This window comes from Protopterus annectens, chromosome 1.part0 (genome assembly GCF_019279795.1).
Source record: "Protopterus annectens isolate FY-2018-M chromosome 1.part0, PAN1.0, whole genome shotgun sequence".
Classification (NCBI taxonomy): Eukaryota; Metazoa; Chordata; order Ceratodontiformes; family Protopteridae; genus Protopterus; species Protopterus annectens.
Window position 1 is genome coordinate 104410572 of NC_056725.1, and position 19163 is coordinate 104429734.

Consider the following 19163-nt stretch of genomic DNA (forward strand, 5'->3'; position numbering starts at 1 on the left):
GGTGAGGGTATTCTTAGGGACAGCAGGGTACTACAGATAGTTCATCCCCAGTTATAGCACCATAGCTGTTTTTCCTCACAGACCTGACAAAGAAAAACAGGGCAGATAAGGTAGTGTGGACCCCAGCATGTGAGCAGGCATTTCAGAAGCTTAAATAAGCTTTGGGAGGACATCCTGTGTTAGCCAGTTCAGATTACAGCAAATAATTTGTTATGCAGGTGTATGCTTCGAACCATGGGGTGGGGGCTGTACTTAGCCAGATTTCTTCAGAGGGAGAGGAGCACCCAGTGGTATATCTCAGCTGTGAGCTCCAACCCAGTGAGGAATGCTATACAGCTGTAGGAAAGGAATGTCTAGCCATAGTGTGGGCACTGCAGAAACTTCAGCTTTATCTGTATGGAAGGAAATTTGCTGTAATTACAGATCACAATCCCCTAACATGGTTATATTGAGCCAGCCAGCAAAATGCCAGTTTGCTAAGGTGGACCCTAGGGTTGCAAGGATATGATATGTCAATGTAGCACCAAAGTGGGATTTGCAATGCCAACACAGACGGGCTCTCAAGACAGGGAATGGGGTAAGGTATACCCAGATAGACCTAACCCTCTCAAGCAATGTTTTTCAAGGGTCATCTGAAAAACTAGCTTGAGTTCTCTGGGGGAGGGGGTGATTTTGAAGGCTGCCAGCCTAGCTAGATAGAATTTTGTAAATAATTCTGTTACTGTAAATATTAATATGATCCACAGGCTTGTTTCACAAATTTAAAGAAAACTGCATTATGTGTTGAGCTTCAGAAATGTAACCACGGTGCACCCTGCTGGAAGAAAGCTGATAAGTAAAGAATTTTACAACTGTGTGTGATCTCAAGCTAGGAGACAGGATGTCTGGGCTAGGAAATTCTTTCTATTGTCCTAAGACATAGATAATTACTAGGTTTCACATGTAAAGTGTCTTTTATCGCTGTGGCTTCCTGGCAGGTGCAGATCAAAAATAAATGTTAAATGTTGAGTTCTGTTAGCCTGGGAACTAAATCAGAGAGGTGACAAGAATGATGCAATCTGAAATGACTCAGCAGTAATGTGTATTATCAGTTTAAGGGCTATCTCAGAAAGAAAGGATAGCATTTTGTATTTGTCTTCAGAACTGACACCACCAGCACTTCTCATCTGTAGTTGCTTGCTGTGTGAGTAGAATTTAGAACAGTAATTTCTCTTAGATATAGATAGCAAAATAGCCAGATTAGTCTAGCTGTTTTTTATATTTATGTGAGACTATCCTACAATGTTGTTTTAAAGTATGTTCCTGTGATTTCTGAGATCTCTAGTGTCACTGTGTTGAATGAATAAGTACTGTATTGCATTTTTACTATTTATTATTAAATATTTTTAAACATTTTAACTGTGGCTGTTTTGTGTAGAGATACTTTAAGCTGTCAGAGTACTTGCATGTATTTGGTGATACTGTATAATCCACTCCAACAGCCTTAGCCCTGCGTTATACTTACTATTTGGATAACAGTAACATTACACAGAGGAACTGGACACCTTTTGGTAAGCGCCTTTATAGTAGCAGATAAGATTAGTTGGTGGCAGTGGATTACTACCTTATGGCCTGGGCAGAAGGGGGGGCATAGCTAGTGAACTTGTCCCAGCCTTCCCCAGGAATGTCTGTGTGTCTGTATATAAACCAAATCTCAAAGTGTGTGTGTGTGTGTGTGTGTGTGTGTGTGTGTGTGTGTGTGTGTGTGTGTGTGTGTGTGTGTGAGCTACTTGGGCAGGGACACAAAACACTGGTTGGACAAAGACAGCACTTGAGGTTTTGGCTTGACTGGTTAGCTGAGATCTGAACCCTATAACTGTGCCAGTGGGGAGTTGGCCCTCTTCAAAATGAACCTTGATGATTGGATGGGAGAAAGGAAATTCACCCCGGGAATCACGTCAGTCTCCCTGCTAGACAGGGGTCCAGGGAAGTAAATAGTGTGGGAAGAAACAGCCAGGGAATTGTTATGGCTAGGCTTGTATAGGCCTTAGGGCCAATAGCCTGTACCAACATATGAACCTATGAACCTTATTGGAGATCTGGAGAGAAGGGAAGAAACCAGCCCCAGACTGACTGTGATCTCTGTGTGCTCTTAAGGGAAATTGTACTTTACTGTGTGTGTACTTGTTATCCTCCCAATGTGGATGCCTCTCACTGGTGCTAGTGGTGAGGATTGAGGCTCCTTGATTACTGGGCCAGTGCACTGGCATCACACGGGGCACCACCCCCCTTTTTTAATTTAAAAATTTAATTTAAAAAAGAAATTTGAATTAAAAAAAGCAAATTTTTAAAAATATAAAAGATTATAGTCTGTCCCTATTTTTTAACCTTTGCCCCTTCATTATTTTATACATTGTCCAGATTTCTTGAGCTAGGAATTTGAGAGGTTTGGCCTTCATCAGTGAAAGGCTGTTACCTGGAAGCTCACACTGAATTGTAAACAGATCTGCTTGTTTTTAAGGTTAGACCTGCCTTGACATAAAACTGTTTTTTAAGAAATGTGTTCTAACATTCGAGTCCATAGAATATTCATACTTTAAATAAATGCTTCATTTAATTTTACAATTATTAAGAAATATTTGTCATTGCCTGTAAAGTGAAATCTATGCTAACTATATTCTAACTCCATTAATGTTCAGTTGCTAAAATGGGTGATTTAGTATGCTAACAGATCAACAAACAACATTAAGAATTAAAGGCACTCTCAAGCTAAGGGTGCTGTTGAATAAATAAAAGTTCAAGTTTTGGTGTTTGGGGACTGAGAAGATATGGCTAATCCCCACACACACACACACAATTTTGAATTTTTAAACAGTAACAGAGCTGTTTTTCAAAGGCTGCAAGCTGCAGTAATGTTTTGTATAGTTTTTGGAAGTGTTGATCCCATGGAGTAACATTAGGGAAATGTAATTTGCTGTTGCAGGAGTATTTCATCTGCAAGGCAACTCTTAAGAATATTATGTGGTTAATGCTGTAATGACCAATCCATATACTTTGTTAATATATCGCTTACAGCAAAGAAAGCATTTGTGAAAATGATTGCAAAGCTAATTTTGAATATAAAAAATGTTGTTTTAACATGTTTTATTCTGAAACAAAGTAATCATGTTTGTCTGTGGCGTAGCTTCTAAACAGTTCTCTTTTAAATGTCAAGAAGCCTGAAGAGTTGTCATTTCTCTTAGATATAAAATGATTTAATTGAAGTTGTGCCCCTCCCTGGCTATTATTAATCTTTCCTTTTTTGTTTTTACATGCAAGTATATTTAAAGAACTTTGTCATAGTGAAAGGAATTCACTTATACAGGCATAATATAGGTTCAGGCTATTGAGCCTTGAGATATTTCATCATGAAACCACTTTTAAGGCTGACATTAAACTGAAAGTGATAGTTCTTATTTTTCTTTCAGTGGTAGAATCTGGGGAAGAAAGATGCCTTCATTCCTTGCATGTACATCTCAAGCATAGGTGTTACTTGAAAAGAGTGTATGAATTTTGGAAGACAAACCAGTCTGTCACCTTTTTTTCCAGGAAAGTACTTACAGTGGCTAAACAACTCTATATGGACAGTAGACTGCATTGTCTTTTGGCATTTAGTAGCCAATTATATGTTAAAACATACAGCTGTGATGGATTTCTTCTCAGGTATATGGCTTGTTCCATTTCCTGATAAAAAACATTATTGCAAATATTTACATGTGGCTACTTGGCTTGGTTATTCATTCACGCTCTCAGCAAGCATTATTGCTTGAACCATAATTCTATGACTTGAGCATCCTTTGACATGATGCTTCAGGATTCATCTTTCTGAGTCTTTGAATTTTAGTTTTCCTCTGGCTGTAACTGAGTGCTGAATTTTTCCTGCTTTGGATTCTTTCAAGTAAGTACTCACCACAGAAGGCCTTCTGAGTCAGATGTAACTGTTATATACTCAATATTGTAGCTGATCTGTAAGGTCTTCCTCATTGTTGGCTACCCCCCACCCCCCCATTCTGGGATAGCATCTCCATTCAGCTGCTAGGGATGTATCTTACTCTAAGTTGGACATGTACATATTTTAAATACTCATATTTCTCAATTGCTTTTCAGGACATGAAGGTATACATTTGAAAATGCTGGGGTTGGATGTACCTTCCCTGTTTGGTGTAAACGCCATTGCATGAGATTCAGAAAAAAATTCTGAAGTGCTCCTAGCTGAGATATCAAATGAATACATTCTAGCACAGTTCAGTTATTGATTTATTACTGAAAGCATTCACAAAGTAAACGTAAATTGAAATGTATGTTTGTGAATCTTGTTGCTTCAAAGATGTGAAAGTCCCCTTTTCTCCAATACTGAGGAACGTCAGATTTGGATAATTTAAATAAAGGGATGCAGTGAGCATTTTCCCCTCTGCATCAAAGTACTATTTTTATATTTTGTCAACATATTTCCCAAATTCTTAACTGGACTTTTCTGGGTTTACCACTGCATTTTGAGATATGTGCTACAGTACTTGAGAACTTCAGTGGAGCTTTGATCAACTGGAAGGTTTTGACAGGATGTTAGACTACAAGATTGTTTGTGTCTTTCGGCTTTTCCCGGTTAGGGGTCACCACAGCGGAACTCCGGTCTGCTAATGATTGGCAAGACTACAAGATTAACCTAGAGAAAACAGCTCAGTTAGTAGGTAGATATCAGCCCACTATATGGCTTTGTGGAATATTCCTATTTTAATAAAAGACAAACTGATAAATTATCTACGAATGACATTTTATCCAGACAGGGGATTACCAGTTCTGTAGGCCTACCAAAATATTTTAGATTAAATCAAATCTTATATAAAGCCATGGAACCTGTTTTCCATTCCATTTTATTTATCTGTTTATTTCAAATTTAATAGATTGGAGCTCTCTTGTCCATTTTCATCCATTACTTATTTAGAAAGAATACAAATACTGAAAATAATTTCACAGTCAAATGATAAAAAACTTTTCTTGTATGTTGGCAGTCAGCTGATCAGATCCGGCTGCACCACCCCTGACAGTTTGCAAGCCAGCATTGTCCTCTCTCGCCTGCCTCTTATGTGGCTCTTTCAGTGTTCAAGCCTCCATCTGAACTTAGGTTTTCTGGTTCATTGTCAGGGCTTTATTACTGTATGCCACAGAGCTGGATACATTGCAGAAGGAAATTTATTTAAACTACATTAAATATGCTTTCCTTTAAAACATTTAATATTTGTAAAATTAGTGAAATGAAATGTGCACTAGTATTACAGCTTCTGAATTCAATTAAATAATATTTGTATTGAATGTATTCCTCTCCATATGACTAAAATCCATGACTGATTACTTTTTAAAGGTAATTTATCCTGCACCATATCTATCTCCTAAAAGTGTTTCCAGGAAAAACAGCAAACACTATATACAATCATGCCAAATTGGCAAAAATAATACTATACATAATGTAACAACTGAACAGCATACAGCAGCTGATATTATGCTTCTTCTCCTCCCTTAGTGAAAACAGAATTCCTTTCCAAATATCCCCTAAAGTAAAGCCCACCGAATAAACCTATCCTATTAAAAGTGGCAGCACAATATTTCCAGACTTAACCAGTACCATGGCTTATATACAGAACATAATAAAAATACTAATGTTTTCTGATAATAATCATATTTGTTTACTTATTTTATGCAAAAGTAAAATGCTTAAGACTAAGCATTTGCAAAGATAAAATGATATGTTGACAGAAAATGTGTGAAACAAAGCTCAATATGTCAAAAGTACAATATAAATGTTAAGAATTATTAAAAAATAAAGAAAATGAAACTGAACACCTTCAGAAATTCATTACAATAATGTCTGTGTAGATACCCTTACTGTTTGTAATACAGTCACCTAAAAGATGGAATCTATTGGATATGCTAAAAAAAGAAGCTTCTGAGTCATATGACCAAATTAGGAACTGTAGCTAGTTCCAAAGAACAGGGGCAATATATAAAAAGGAAACCCTGTTGGATAGCTCTAAACTAGCCATAGGGACAGCTAACAGCTCTGCAACTGATGACCTGAGCTGTATTGTAGGGACATAGAACGTCAATGCAGGACTCAGATCATATGCGGCTTTAAGTTGTGTGCTCTCAAACACACACACACACACACACATATATATATATATATATATATATATATATATATATATATATATATATATATATATATATGTTTTCCCATGTGCCCACTACTCTATTATTACTCCTCCAACATGCATTTTAAACCTAGGGGGAATATGTGACTCAACCTATCCAGTGTAAAAAAAACACCATGGATACATTTCTATACAAATATTTTAAACCTTCTAGATTTCATAATATATTTAGGCAATTGCAAGTGTTACAGACATTGCAGTTAACTGAGAACTACTCCCAAATGTTAATCCTCTCTCTGCTTAGTCTTTTCTGCTTGAGTCTTCTTCTCCTGTATAATAATTTTGTAGATCATCACCGTAAGTTCCTTTCACTTCTAGTGAAATCCTTATGGGAGTTTCCTATCTGTATCTAATGTTTCACCACTGATTTGCATCTGGTTAATCTTGCCAGTATATGCCTTTGTACACCCCAAAGCATGTTCTTGATTAACTAGTTTTGATGCAGTTACTTCTCCATTGCCTGTTAGTCATTCTTAATATATGACTTCTGACTCCTTCATGCTCTTCCAAATCTAAACTGGCATATCCCCCAAAAAGGTTTACCATTTCCTGAACTACTGCATATGCAATTGATGCTTTAACTTATCTGTTGTTATTGGTTTCATGAGTTCCTCAGCCTGGCCTTCCCTTATAGTTTATTAATAATATCCCATCCTGATACTGAGATATGTCACTATAATCAAACACATGTTGCATAGTCATATTTAAATCCATATAAAATGTCCCGAATCCCACCATAATTTCCTTTGGATTCATAATACAAAGCATTGATTCTTGATCCCTTATCTCATCTCTCTCTTCACCTTCTGCCACATCAACTGAGCAATTTGCTTCTGAGAATGAAAAGATTGTCAAAATAACTTGTCTTTAGGAAAGTTTTCCTGAATTCCTCCATCCTACCTAAAACAAAAATATGAACAAAGCAAAACAAACAAAAAGTTGGGGTGGGAAAGAGGGTCAGAAATCTTATAATTCCATAAAAGAATGATAAAAAAATGTGAAATTCCATAGAGTTAATCCATCTTGTGCCCTCCTATAGTATTTAACAATCAACTTTTGCAGAGGGTACACTTACATAAATGACTATAGATCACTTAGGTTTCCTGGCACATTTATAAGTTTCATGTCAAAGAAAGCTATTCAGATTTCACTTTAAATGTTGCTTTATTACTAAGCAAACAATATATTCTACAGTTTCTTAATAACACTTTCAGTTTTTCTAATAATGTCATTCTTTAAATAAAACATCCTTCAGGAAAGAATCTTTAGACTTTTATAGTTCCTTCTCTGAAACTTAAAGGATGGAAACATCCTATATGTAACATTTCTTCTCCCCCAGTGTATTCCCTTCTATAGTTGATGACCCCGGACTTTCACATATTAAAAACAATGTGGTAGCAGTTTCTCCCACTCTATGGCATTTGTGTCCTAGTCAGCTTCCTAAGTGCACACTGAAATCCAATAATGTTTTTAGAAATTTACCTCTCTTGCTACTGCATTAGTTTGCCCATCACATCATCACATCTGAAAGTCTTTTGCTAAGGAAAACAAAGAAAGCAGGGCACTTGTAGCTTTTTTTTTGTTTGTTTTGTTATTTCACAACCCACTGAAGTCATAAACATATTCAGGCTCACAATTCATAACTGGTTCAGTCTTTGCTTTCATATAAAGCTGCTTTCTTTCCTTTCCTCTGTGGCCATAAACCTGTTAAACCTTTATAGTCTGAAGGTGAATAAACCTGATAACCATTGTGATCAAGTTCAGTAATAGCTGAGCTTTGCAAGACAATAAATATGAGACTGTGGCTGACTTAGGATAGAAAGGCAGGGCCTAAAACTCAAAAAAATATCATGTTACTAAAAGCTGTTATGTCAATTATTTCTTTTTCCTTTTGCAAGAACTTTTCATAGATGGTGTAGCACATATGTAGGAATGCATATATAAGAGCTCCTACAAAAAAGTCACTGATATTTTTACTGCAGATTCCCAGTTGTTACAGTATTTATCATTATTTCCATACTAAGTGAATGGGACTGTAATGTGACAACAGAGAGTAGAGCATAGTAATCTCATCAGTTGTGCCCCCACAATAAATGATGGGCAAGATGTAGCATTCAAAGTAAACAAGATCATGTTGGCATGTTTGCCTCCATGAAGGCATTCAGGGTTAGAAAAAAAAATAAAACTAGATATAAGTAGTTATTGTAAAGCTGGCAAGTTTGGGCAGAATAGAACTTTATGGCATAATAAAAATATATATTTTTCAGTTTCTGCCATTAGTAGTCTTTTAACTGCACCCCTAGAGACAGGTGAGTTCATAACATGTAAATCTTTCAGTATACCTTCTGATAGACTTAGCAAAATTATGTGCAAATCTTGAGTAAAATGTTTTAAGCACTTCTATTTTATATCGCCTGGTATTCCACTTATTTGCAAATATTAAACAGATAATAAGCACCAGAGATCAAGATAGTAGCCTTACCAGTCAATGTAGCCTAACATTGTCTCAGCATAATGCTTCTTTAAATACTGGGAAAAGCTCCATGCTTACTTTCTGTAATCAGTTTCATTCTGCACTCCCAGAGGATGGGCTTTGTTCACTGGTGACTGTCTGCTGAGTCCTGGATACAGGGTTCATTAAAGGTTTAAATTGCTGCTCTTCTCTCAGACCGTCCCCCAGTTTTAGAAAAATCATTAAGCTAGTGGGAAAGAGAACCTCAAATATGCTGGTAAATGAATTTAAACTTTTATCGTACACAGTTTCATTGATGGTATTGATTTGCTTACTCATCTTGCCACCATCAATTAATCATTGCCTACAAAGAGTAAGTTATCTCCCACATTGAGTACTTTTCCCCACCAAATCAAGGTCAACATTTTTTTTCTTCAAGGAATATATTTCTCTTCTGATGAGAACAGATCTAGGATGCTTCTTTGGTCTTTGTTTGCCCAACAAGAAGACTTGAAGTGTTCTGTGATTGTTCTAGATTTAAGAGTAATATCAAGCTCTGCTCCAGCTATACAACAGTTCTTGCAAGTTAATTAGGCAAGAAGTGCTTTCAAAGTACTCTGTCTTGGATACCAGCAAAGTAGAGTTTTCCTCAGCTTGTTCTCTTCTTCTGCTCTACAAACAACTCTTGCAAAGCTTCACATTTTAATTCTACAGTGGTAGACCTAGGTAATTTTTCCGTAGCTTCATATATTAGCCCATGAATAGTGTTGGAATGTTCAGTAAGTTTATTTCTGACAGCTTGAAGAAAATCATTTCCCAATCAGAAAATAAACTAGAAGAATAATAAATAATATGCTTACAATTTGGCCTACGGGTTTTATTGCACCTCCAACAGTTTATGTTAATTTATTTATATATTTTTGCAAGTATCTGAGGAGTGAGAAAGGATTTATGAAGACATTTCCAGGTAAATACTTTTTAAGTATGAACCACAGTGTGCCATCTATTACATTTAACACAAACTGGTTATCATGAGATAAGTCTTTTGGAATGTTCAGGAAGTCTGGTTTCTGATAGCTTTTTATTGTACGCAACTATGTAATCTTTGTATCTCATAGTGTACATTTTATCTGTTTTCTCTTCCATGGTACACATCCATCTCAGCTACTTGCAATTCTTTATCTTTGGACTTCTAATCCTCTTAAGCACTGGCCATATGGTCTTTTAGATCTTTTTAAATTAAAATTCAAATATGTATTAAGGTATACCAACCAAAGATAAGACACTGCAGCAGAGTTAAACACAAAACTGTCCCAGGTTGAAATACTTTTATTGAAGCACTTTTCGTCTGCTAAAATGCGCAAACTTCCTCAGAAACCATGTTAATTATTTACAAGTGTTTAAATATGCACAGTCAATCATTATTAAGCCAATCACTGTTCATATAGAGAAGTAATTATTTCAGTAATTGTTTTACTACTTCCTTAAAGTCACCAGCCCTAACCAACCACTAGTAGCATAAAACAATGCTAAAATGAAAATATTAAAATACTATAATACAGTAATCTAAACATGACAGCATAATATACCCTATTGCACAATGCTGTATATATAACATACAAATAAATAATTACTGTCAAGAATTCATAAAATAATACATATAAATGAGTAAAATTTAACAAATAGAATAAAATGGAATGAAGCCATATAACAAACCTAAATACATAATCTAATTTAAATATAAAACAAAACAAGACTCAACTTTCCCCTGCTGTAGTGTTAACGCCTAAGGCTCTTTAATTTAAGAATACTACTTATTGAGCATGTTTCATTCAGCCCTGGGTGATTGTAAGCATTTAATTTGATTTGCCAGGCTAATTCTAGCTCTTCCAATCGTAAGGGTGCCGGACCCCCTCATATGTCTATGTTTACTTGGTCGATGGCTAAAAAATTAAATCTATGGTTTCTATACAGCTGGGTATGTTTAGCCAAAGCATTGTCCTGTTTATTTTTATTAATAGCCTACTGGTGTTCGTAGATCCTGTCACGGATCCTACGCTCCGTTTTGCCAACATAAAATGCAGGGCAATGCTGGCATATTGCTACATAAACAACCATTTTTGAGTTACAATTAAACCTGGCTTTCAATTTAATATGTAACCCACCCACTGTTACTGAATGTATGTTGTCCACAAATTTACAATAATTACAACTTTGGCATTTAAACATACCCGGGATCCTTGGTCTAGTCCGACGCTGTTGTTCAAGTAGGTCTTTTAAGTTCCTACCTCTTCTAAATGTTACCCGTGGTGTGTCACCCATCTTGATGAAGACGGAAGGATTTGTTCTGAAAATACCCCAGTTTTTCTTGATTATGTCACAACAAGCGTAACTATGCAGATTGAATGTGGTGATAAAATTCACTTCATTCTGTGCATTATGTGCCACACTATGTATCATGATGTCATTAGCATCTGGGGCAGGGCACAAAATTTCATCATTACATGTTGTGACTTGCAATAAGGGTTTGTATGTCCCATTAAACCTCTTACATTGCACTTCTTTTATTAAGTTATCAAGTAATCCTACTGGATATCCTCTATGTAGAAACATTAACTTAAGCAAGTCGCATTCTTCTACAAATCCATACTCACTATCCATGCTGATCTCACTAGTTGCCGTTTGACAACAGACCACTTTTGGTAGTGAGGATGGCAACTTGAAAAGTGCAAAAATGAGTTAGAGTAAGTACTCTTCCTATAGATGTTGGCTACATAACCACCTAAAATGCTGTTCTTCGAGATCATGGTGTCCAAGTACGCTATAGTCTCTACATTATGTTCCTGAACAAAAGTTTGATTTAGTGAAAACTGTTATTGATATTAACGTATTCACTAGGAAGTTAAACTTTAATTTAATGATGAGTGCTGCGACTAACTAGTCAAATTTAAATGAATTTTACATCCCTAGTACTTATAACCCCCCTTTACATCCTTTGCTACAAGTTTTTGAACAACTTTGTGAGTTTGATCTAAGGCAGAGTATAAAAAGAGGGCTTCCCATCACTGGTAAGCACAGTGACAACAAGTATGAAAAAGAATGCTTGGAGTATATTAAATCCCAGGACATTCGAATCTGTAAACCAGATAAAGGGGGAGGTTTGGTTGTATTTGATAATGCTGATTATGCAGGAAGGATGGATTCATTACTAAGCAATCCTGCATATGTCATGAGTTCTAGATCGGAAACAAACAAAGCATGCAGTTTCATTAAAAGCAGTATTGAAGACTTATTTATTGAAGGGAGGATAGAGCAGAATAGTGTGGCACATAATACACAGAATGAAGTGAATTTTATCACCACATTCAATCTGCATAGTTATGCTTGTTGTGACATAATCAAGAAAAACTGGGGTATTTTCAGAACAAATCCTTCCGTCTTCATCAAGATGGGTAACACACCACGGGTAACATTTAGAAGAGGTAGAAACGTAAAAGACCTACTTGAACAACAGCGTTGGACTAGACCAAGGGTCCTGGGTATGTTTAAATGCCAAAGTTGTAATTATTGTAAATTTGTGGACAACATACATTCAGTAACAGTGGGTGGGTTACATATTAAATTGAAAGCCAGGTTTAATTGTAACTCAAACATGGTTGTTTATGTAGCAATATGCCAGCATTGCCCTGCATTTTATGTTGGCAAAACGGAGCGTAGGATCTGTGATAGGATCTATGAACACCAGTATGCTATTAATAAAAATAAACAGGACAATGCTTTGGCTAAACATACCCAGCTGTATAGAAACCATAGATTTAAATTTTCAGCCATCGACCAAGTGAACATAGACGTAAGAGGGGGTCCGGCACCCTTACGATTGGAAGAGCTAGAATTAGCCTGGCAAATCAAATGAAATGCTTACAATCACCCAGGGCTGAATGAAACATGCTCAATAAGTAGTATTCTTAAATTAAAGAGCCTTAGGCATTAACACTACAGCAGGTGAACGTTGAGTCTTGTTTTGTTTTATATTTAAATTAGATTATGTACTTAGGTTTGTTATATGGCTTCATTCCATTTTATTCTATTTGTTAAATTTTACTCATTTATATGCATTATTTTATGAATTCTTGACAGTAATTATTTATTTGTATGTTATATATACAGCGTTGTGCAATAGGGTATATTATGCTGTCATGTTTAGATTATTGAATTATAGTATTTTAATATTTTCATTTAGCATTGTTTTATGCTACTAGTGGTTGGTTAGGGCTGGTGACTTTAAGGAAGTAGTAAAACAATTACTGAAATAATTACTTCTCTATATGAACAGTGATTAGCTTAATAATGATTGACTGTGCATATTTAAACACTTGTAAATAATTAACATGGTTTCTGAGGAAGTTTACCCATTTTAGCCGACGAAAAGCACTTCAATAAAAGTATTTCAACCTGGGACAGTTTTGTGTTTAACTCCGCTGCAGTGTCTTATCTTCAGTTGGTGTTTCAAGTCTTTAACAGTTTGTCATGTATTAAGGTATAAGTAGGATGTATTTAAATAAACCATCAATGACAATAACTATTTACAAAGATGCATACCATACAACTAATTAATCATCAAAAGTTATTATGCACTGAATTAATTGATTAATTAATAAATAATATTACTCATTTGAAAGGTTCATTGTTTCCATCAACTGCTGGATTTCAGTCCATGCATTAGAGACCAACAATGTCAAAGATCTTTTTTTTTTTTTTTTTTTTTTTTTTTTTAACTTTATATTCTTTAGTAGTGAAAGTTCTTGGCAGAATGGGGAATTACTTAAAGTTAGGAGAGATTCCGGATTTCCATTTTCCTGTAATAATCTTTCTGGCTTCTGCTAAGATGGTCCATAAAAGGTAATGTTGATCTTTTCTCATGAAACTCAGTATTGGAGAGGTGAAAATGACAATCTCTGAAAAATAAAAACACATCAGACTAAATGGATTTATGAAGACATTTCCATGCAAATACTTTCTAAGTATGAACCACAGTGGTGCCCTCTATTACATTTAACATAATGAAATAGTTATCATGAGAAAACTAATTAATTATTTCTTGTAATAAATGCTTACAAAGATTTTCATTCAGGTTTTCTTTGTACTTTATTAGAATTTTATATACATCAGAGGAAGAGGTTTTGCTGTTGTTGCAAATGATAAAGCAACAATAATTAATTGGATTTGGAATGATATAATAATTTGAGTATGAAATTTTGAAGAAATTTTCTAAAGCAAGGATACAACCATTTGAATATGAATCCATTTGTGTGTAGCCAATCAAAATTCATATTGAATATATCTATTATAGATTTCAAAGTTCAAATAAACAATCCTATAAAACCTTTGTTTTCCCAACTTCCAAACTTTGTTTTATTGGAAGTTCATTAGTAACCTTTTTAGAAATTTGAAAGGAATTAGTGGATTAAACCATTTTTATGTATATATTAGATAATTGTAGATGTTTGGTTTGTTTTACAATTAAATTGTTGTAAGTTGAAGAAGCAGGCAAATTAATGTTGTGTTGCATATAATTGCAAAAAACATACCATAAGTAATTGTCATTTATACTATCTGTACAATGCAATCATTTCATTTTTAATCAAATAGTGTTTGAAGTAGCACTTTCCAATTTGATTGAATTATTTTATCAAACCAATGTATTAATATCTTCAGAGAAGCAGCTTTAGTATAAGTTTCTAAATCAAGAAATAGTAAGCAGGGCATCCCTGCACAGGAAAGGGATACCCAGTGCTACTCATGGGTCTAAAGGAACCCATGATGGGCAGCCCAGACTGCCCCAACAGAGTCCGCCAGTAGCAGGGGAAGCCACTAGTCCAGGTACACATCCAGGACCTAGGATTAAATGTTTTAAATGCAACCAGTGGGGCCATGTACCATATAGATGTCCACAGAGGTAAGGTGGGGAACAAAAGGTGGGGGAGACAGTAAGTGGGAATGACAAAATGCCAACAGTAGGCTGTCTTGAGATAACAAGGGTACCAAACTACCACAAGAGGTTATATTCTGTCTTAGTGAATGGCAAAGAGACCAGTGCTAAGAGAGACATAGCCTCTGACCTAGCCATTGTGAAACATGCAGTGGTTACAGAGGAGCACTACATACCTGGGCAGTCTACTCCAGTCAGGGCTTTAGGAGGGACCGCATTCCAAATACCTTTGTCTAGGGTTCACCTTGACTGGGAGGGTAGAAAAGGAAGTCAGAAAGTAGGGGTGTTTGAGGATATCTCTGCAGATGTCCTGATAGGGAATGATTTTGATAATGCAGTACCATGTATTCATGCAGTTACTCACAGTCAGGATTGGAGACAAGCATGTGGGCCTGGTAGCCTGGGGCAGACCCAGACAGACCGCACACTTGCAGCCAGGACTGGTGAGGTGGTTAGTTCAGGGAGGGAGCTACCCTGTAACAGTGAGACTGAATGTGAGCCACAACTGCTTGTGGGTACTGATGCTCCCTTAGTCAGAGTGACTGCAAGGGCAGAGGTGAGCAGTAGTACTCAGGCTGACAGTGAGGCACTGCTGTCAGAGGATACCAGACTTCCTGTAGAAAGGGAGCTGGGAAGGGTTACAAAGAGAGAGAGAGTTGAGACAGGCTCAGCTCTCAGACCCTACATTACAAGGTCTGAGACAGGTAGCTAGTGAGGCACCTGATTTTAAAGGGAAGGGGGATTCTATAAACTGGGGCAAAGGGTTACTGTATAGAGAGTGGACCCCTGAGGGAGGGCTAGAAGGTGAGAGAGTACAGAAGTTGGTAGTGCCTAGAGCCTAACATCTGGCACTTTTAGCCATAGCTCATGATATTCCCTTTGCTGGTCATATGGGCGTAAAACGTACAAAAATACATATTATGCAGAACTTCTACTGGCCTGGAATTTCTAGAGATGTTACAGGGTACTGCAGGACCTGTGAACAGTGCCAAAATGTAGGCAAGGCAGGAGACAAAGTGAAAGTGCCTTTGATGCCTACGTCTGTGATTGAGGAGCTATTTCAGAGGGTAGCTATGGATATTGTGGGGCCTCTGAGTAGCCCAAGTTCCACAGGGAAGAAGTACATCCTGGTGGTAGTAGTTCATGGTACTAGATACCCTGAGATGGTGAATCTGTCCTCCAATGAGGCAGAGAAGGTGGGAAATTCTTTGTTAGAGATTTTCAGCAGGGTTGGTTTCCCAAGAGAAATACTGACTGACAGAGATGTCAATTTCATGTTAGACCTGCTGACTTGTCTGTGGAAGTACTGTGGGGTGAAGCACCTAAATACTATCATCCCCAGAACAATGACCTTGTTGAGAGGTTAAACTGTACACTCAGGTCCATGCTGCGAGCATTTTCAGACCAGTTTAAGAGGGACTGGGACAAATATTTGCCCCATCTGTTGTTTGCTTACAGAGGGGTTCCTCAGAAATCCAAATGTTTTTTCATCATTTAAAATGCTGTATGGGCATAGGGTGACAGAGCCTCTAAACTTAATTCAAGATGAGTGGAAGGATGAGTGAGAATCCCACAAGGAGTCTGTTGTGGCATATGTCGTAAACCTCAGGACAAGGCTCAGGGAACTCATGGGCTTGGCCCAAGAGAACCTGGCAGAAGTGCAACAGCAGAAAAAGGTCTGGTGTGACAGGAATGCTCAGGCTAGGGCATATGCTGTAGGGCAGCAGGTAATGGTTTTTGTTCAAGTCAGACACAACAAGCTGCAGGCTGCTTGGGAGGGACCCTACAAGGTGGTAAGGAAAGTCAGTGATGTTAACTACATGGTAGAACTGCTAAGCAGGAGGCAGGGGCACAGATTGTACCATGTTAACATGATGAAACCTTACCATGATAGGGAGGCCCTTGTGCTGAGTATTTGCAGTGGAGTGGAGGAGAAGTCTGAGGGAGATCTGGTGACTGATCTCCTCAGTGAGACACTGACTGACACCTCAGTGGAAGGGGTAGCAATGTCCCAGCAGCTATCTCTACCCAGGTTTGAGAAATCCGAGCAGTGTTACAGGAGTTTGGGGACATGTTCACTGGGAAACCAGGGTGCACCCATCTGGTGCAGCACCATGTGGATACAGGATCCCAAAGGCCTATTAAGCAGGCCCCTTATAGGGTGCCTGAGAGTGTCAAACAGACTCTGAGGGAGGAGATACAGGAAATATTGGAACTAGGGGTAATTCAAAAGTCCAGCAGTCCCTGGGTCTCCTCAGTGGTGCTGGTATCAAAGAAAGATGTCAGCCCCAGGTTCTGTGTGGACTACAGGAAATTAAATACTCACACAGAGTCAGCTGCTTACCCCATGCCTAGGACTGATTAAGCCCTAGAGCAGCTGCGTGGGTCTAAATATCTTACAACCACTGATCTTATCAAGGGTAACTGGCAGGTGTCCTTGACTTCCAGTGCTACAGAGAGTCAGCCTTTGTGACTCTTTTTGGCTTGTATGAGTTCACAAAGATGCCCTTTGGGATGAAAAATGACCCAGTGACTTTCCAGAGGCTGGTAGATTATATCCTAGCAGGAGCAGGAGAGTTTTCCCTTGCTTATTTAGATGATATAGTCATCTACAGCCATTCCTGGCAAGAGCACCTTCAGCATGTCAGGAAGGTGCTGGGCAGACTACAGAGGGCAGGGTTGACCATTAAGTCCAGCAAATGTCAGGTGGGTATGGAAGATGTCTCCTACCTGAGCTGTAGAGTGGGGAGTAGTAAGATCAGGCCAGAACTGGCCAAAGTGGAAGCCATTCAGGCATGGCCTGCATCTGTTACCAAAAAACAGGTGAGGGCATTCTTAGGGACAGCAGGGTACTACAGAAAGTTCAGCTGCAGTTATAGTACCATAGCTGCTCCCCTCACAGACCTGACAAGGAAAAACAGGCCAAATAAGGTAGTGTGGACTCCAGCATGTGAGTAGGCATTCCAGAAGCTTAAAAAAGTTTTGGGAGGACCCCCTCTGTTAGCCAGTCCAGATTACAGCAAAGATGGTGGATGCTTCAAATCATGGGGTGGGTGCTGTACTTAGCCAGATTTCTTCTGAAGGAGAAGAGCACCCAGTGGTTTATCTCAGTCCTAGGGTCCAACCCAGGGAGGAATGCTATACAGCTGTAGAAAAGGAATGTCTAGCCATAGTGTGGGTACTGCAGAAATTTTAGTCTTCTCTGTATGGAATAAAATTCACTGCATTTACAGATCACAATCCCCTAACATGGTTACATTGAGCCAGCCAGCAAAATGCCAAGTTGCTAAGGTGGCGTCTAGGGTTGCAAGCATATGACATGACAGTGCAGCACTGCAGTGGGGTTAGCAATGCCAACGAAGATGGGCTCCCAAAACAGGGAAAGGGGTAAGGTATTCCCAGATAGGCTTAATCCTCTCAAGCAACATTTCTCAAGGGTCACTTGAAATACTAGCTTAGGGGGAGAAATGTAATAAACCATGATGCTGCCAGCCCAACTAGCTGGAATTTTGTAAATAATTATATGTCACTTGAAAATATTAATATGATTTATATAGAAATGTGACACTGCCAGCCCAGCTGGACAGAATTTTGTAAATAATTCTATGGCATTTGTGAATAGTAATATGATTTGCATGCTTGCCTTAAAAATGCAAGAAAACTATATGTTCTGTACTGAGCTTCAAAATTGTAACCACAGTACACCCTGCTGGAAAAGAGCAGAAATGTGTATAAACTATATGCCAATGCAAATGTATGGTTTTGTACTAGAAGTTGGAATATACAGAGTTAACTTGCAAAACTCTAAGAAAATAAATTGACAAGTAAATAGTTTTATGATGTATTATAAAGTTAGTTTATCTCAGCTAAGAGACAGGATCTCTAGACTAGGGGCTTCTTTCTATTGTCTGAAAACAGAGGTAATTACAGGTTTTCAAGGTAATTGCTTTACGACTTTCAGTTTCATGCAAGCTTCTAAGAGAGAACTGTCAGCTTCTGAGAAATAAGTATTTTTAACAGAGACATGTTAAAATTTAAGTTCCTGCTAGCCTGGGAAACTTAAGTAGACATAGCAAAGAATGATGTAATCTGAAATTATTCAGCAGTAATGTGTATTATTAAGTTAAGAACTATCTCAGAGAAAAAGTATGTGTATTTTCTATTTTGTTTTGGATCTGACAACATCACCAGCACTTTTCCTTGCTCTGTATGTAAGTTATTTAGGTACAGTGATTTCTATTAGAGATGGATAGAAATACAGTAAGATTAGTCTAGATGTTTTCTGTATTTATGTGAGACTGTCCTACAATGTTGTTTTAAAGTATTTCCTGTGATTCTGAACTCTAATGTTACTGTGTCAAGTTAATGAGTATTGTTGTGTGCTTTTATTATTTATTATTAAATATGTTATGGGACAAAACCAGCTTATTAAAATGTGTATTAATTTCAGTTCATTAATGATACTATAATATGATTGATAAAAATCAAATATAAT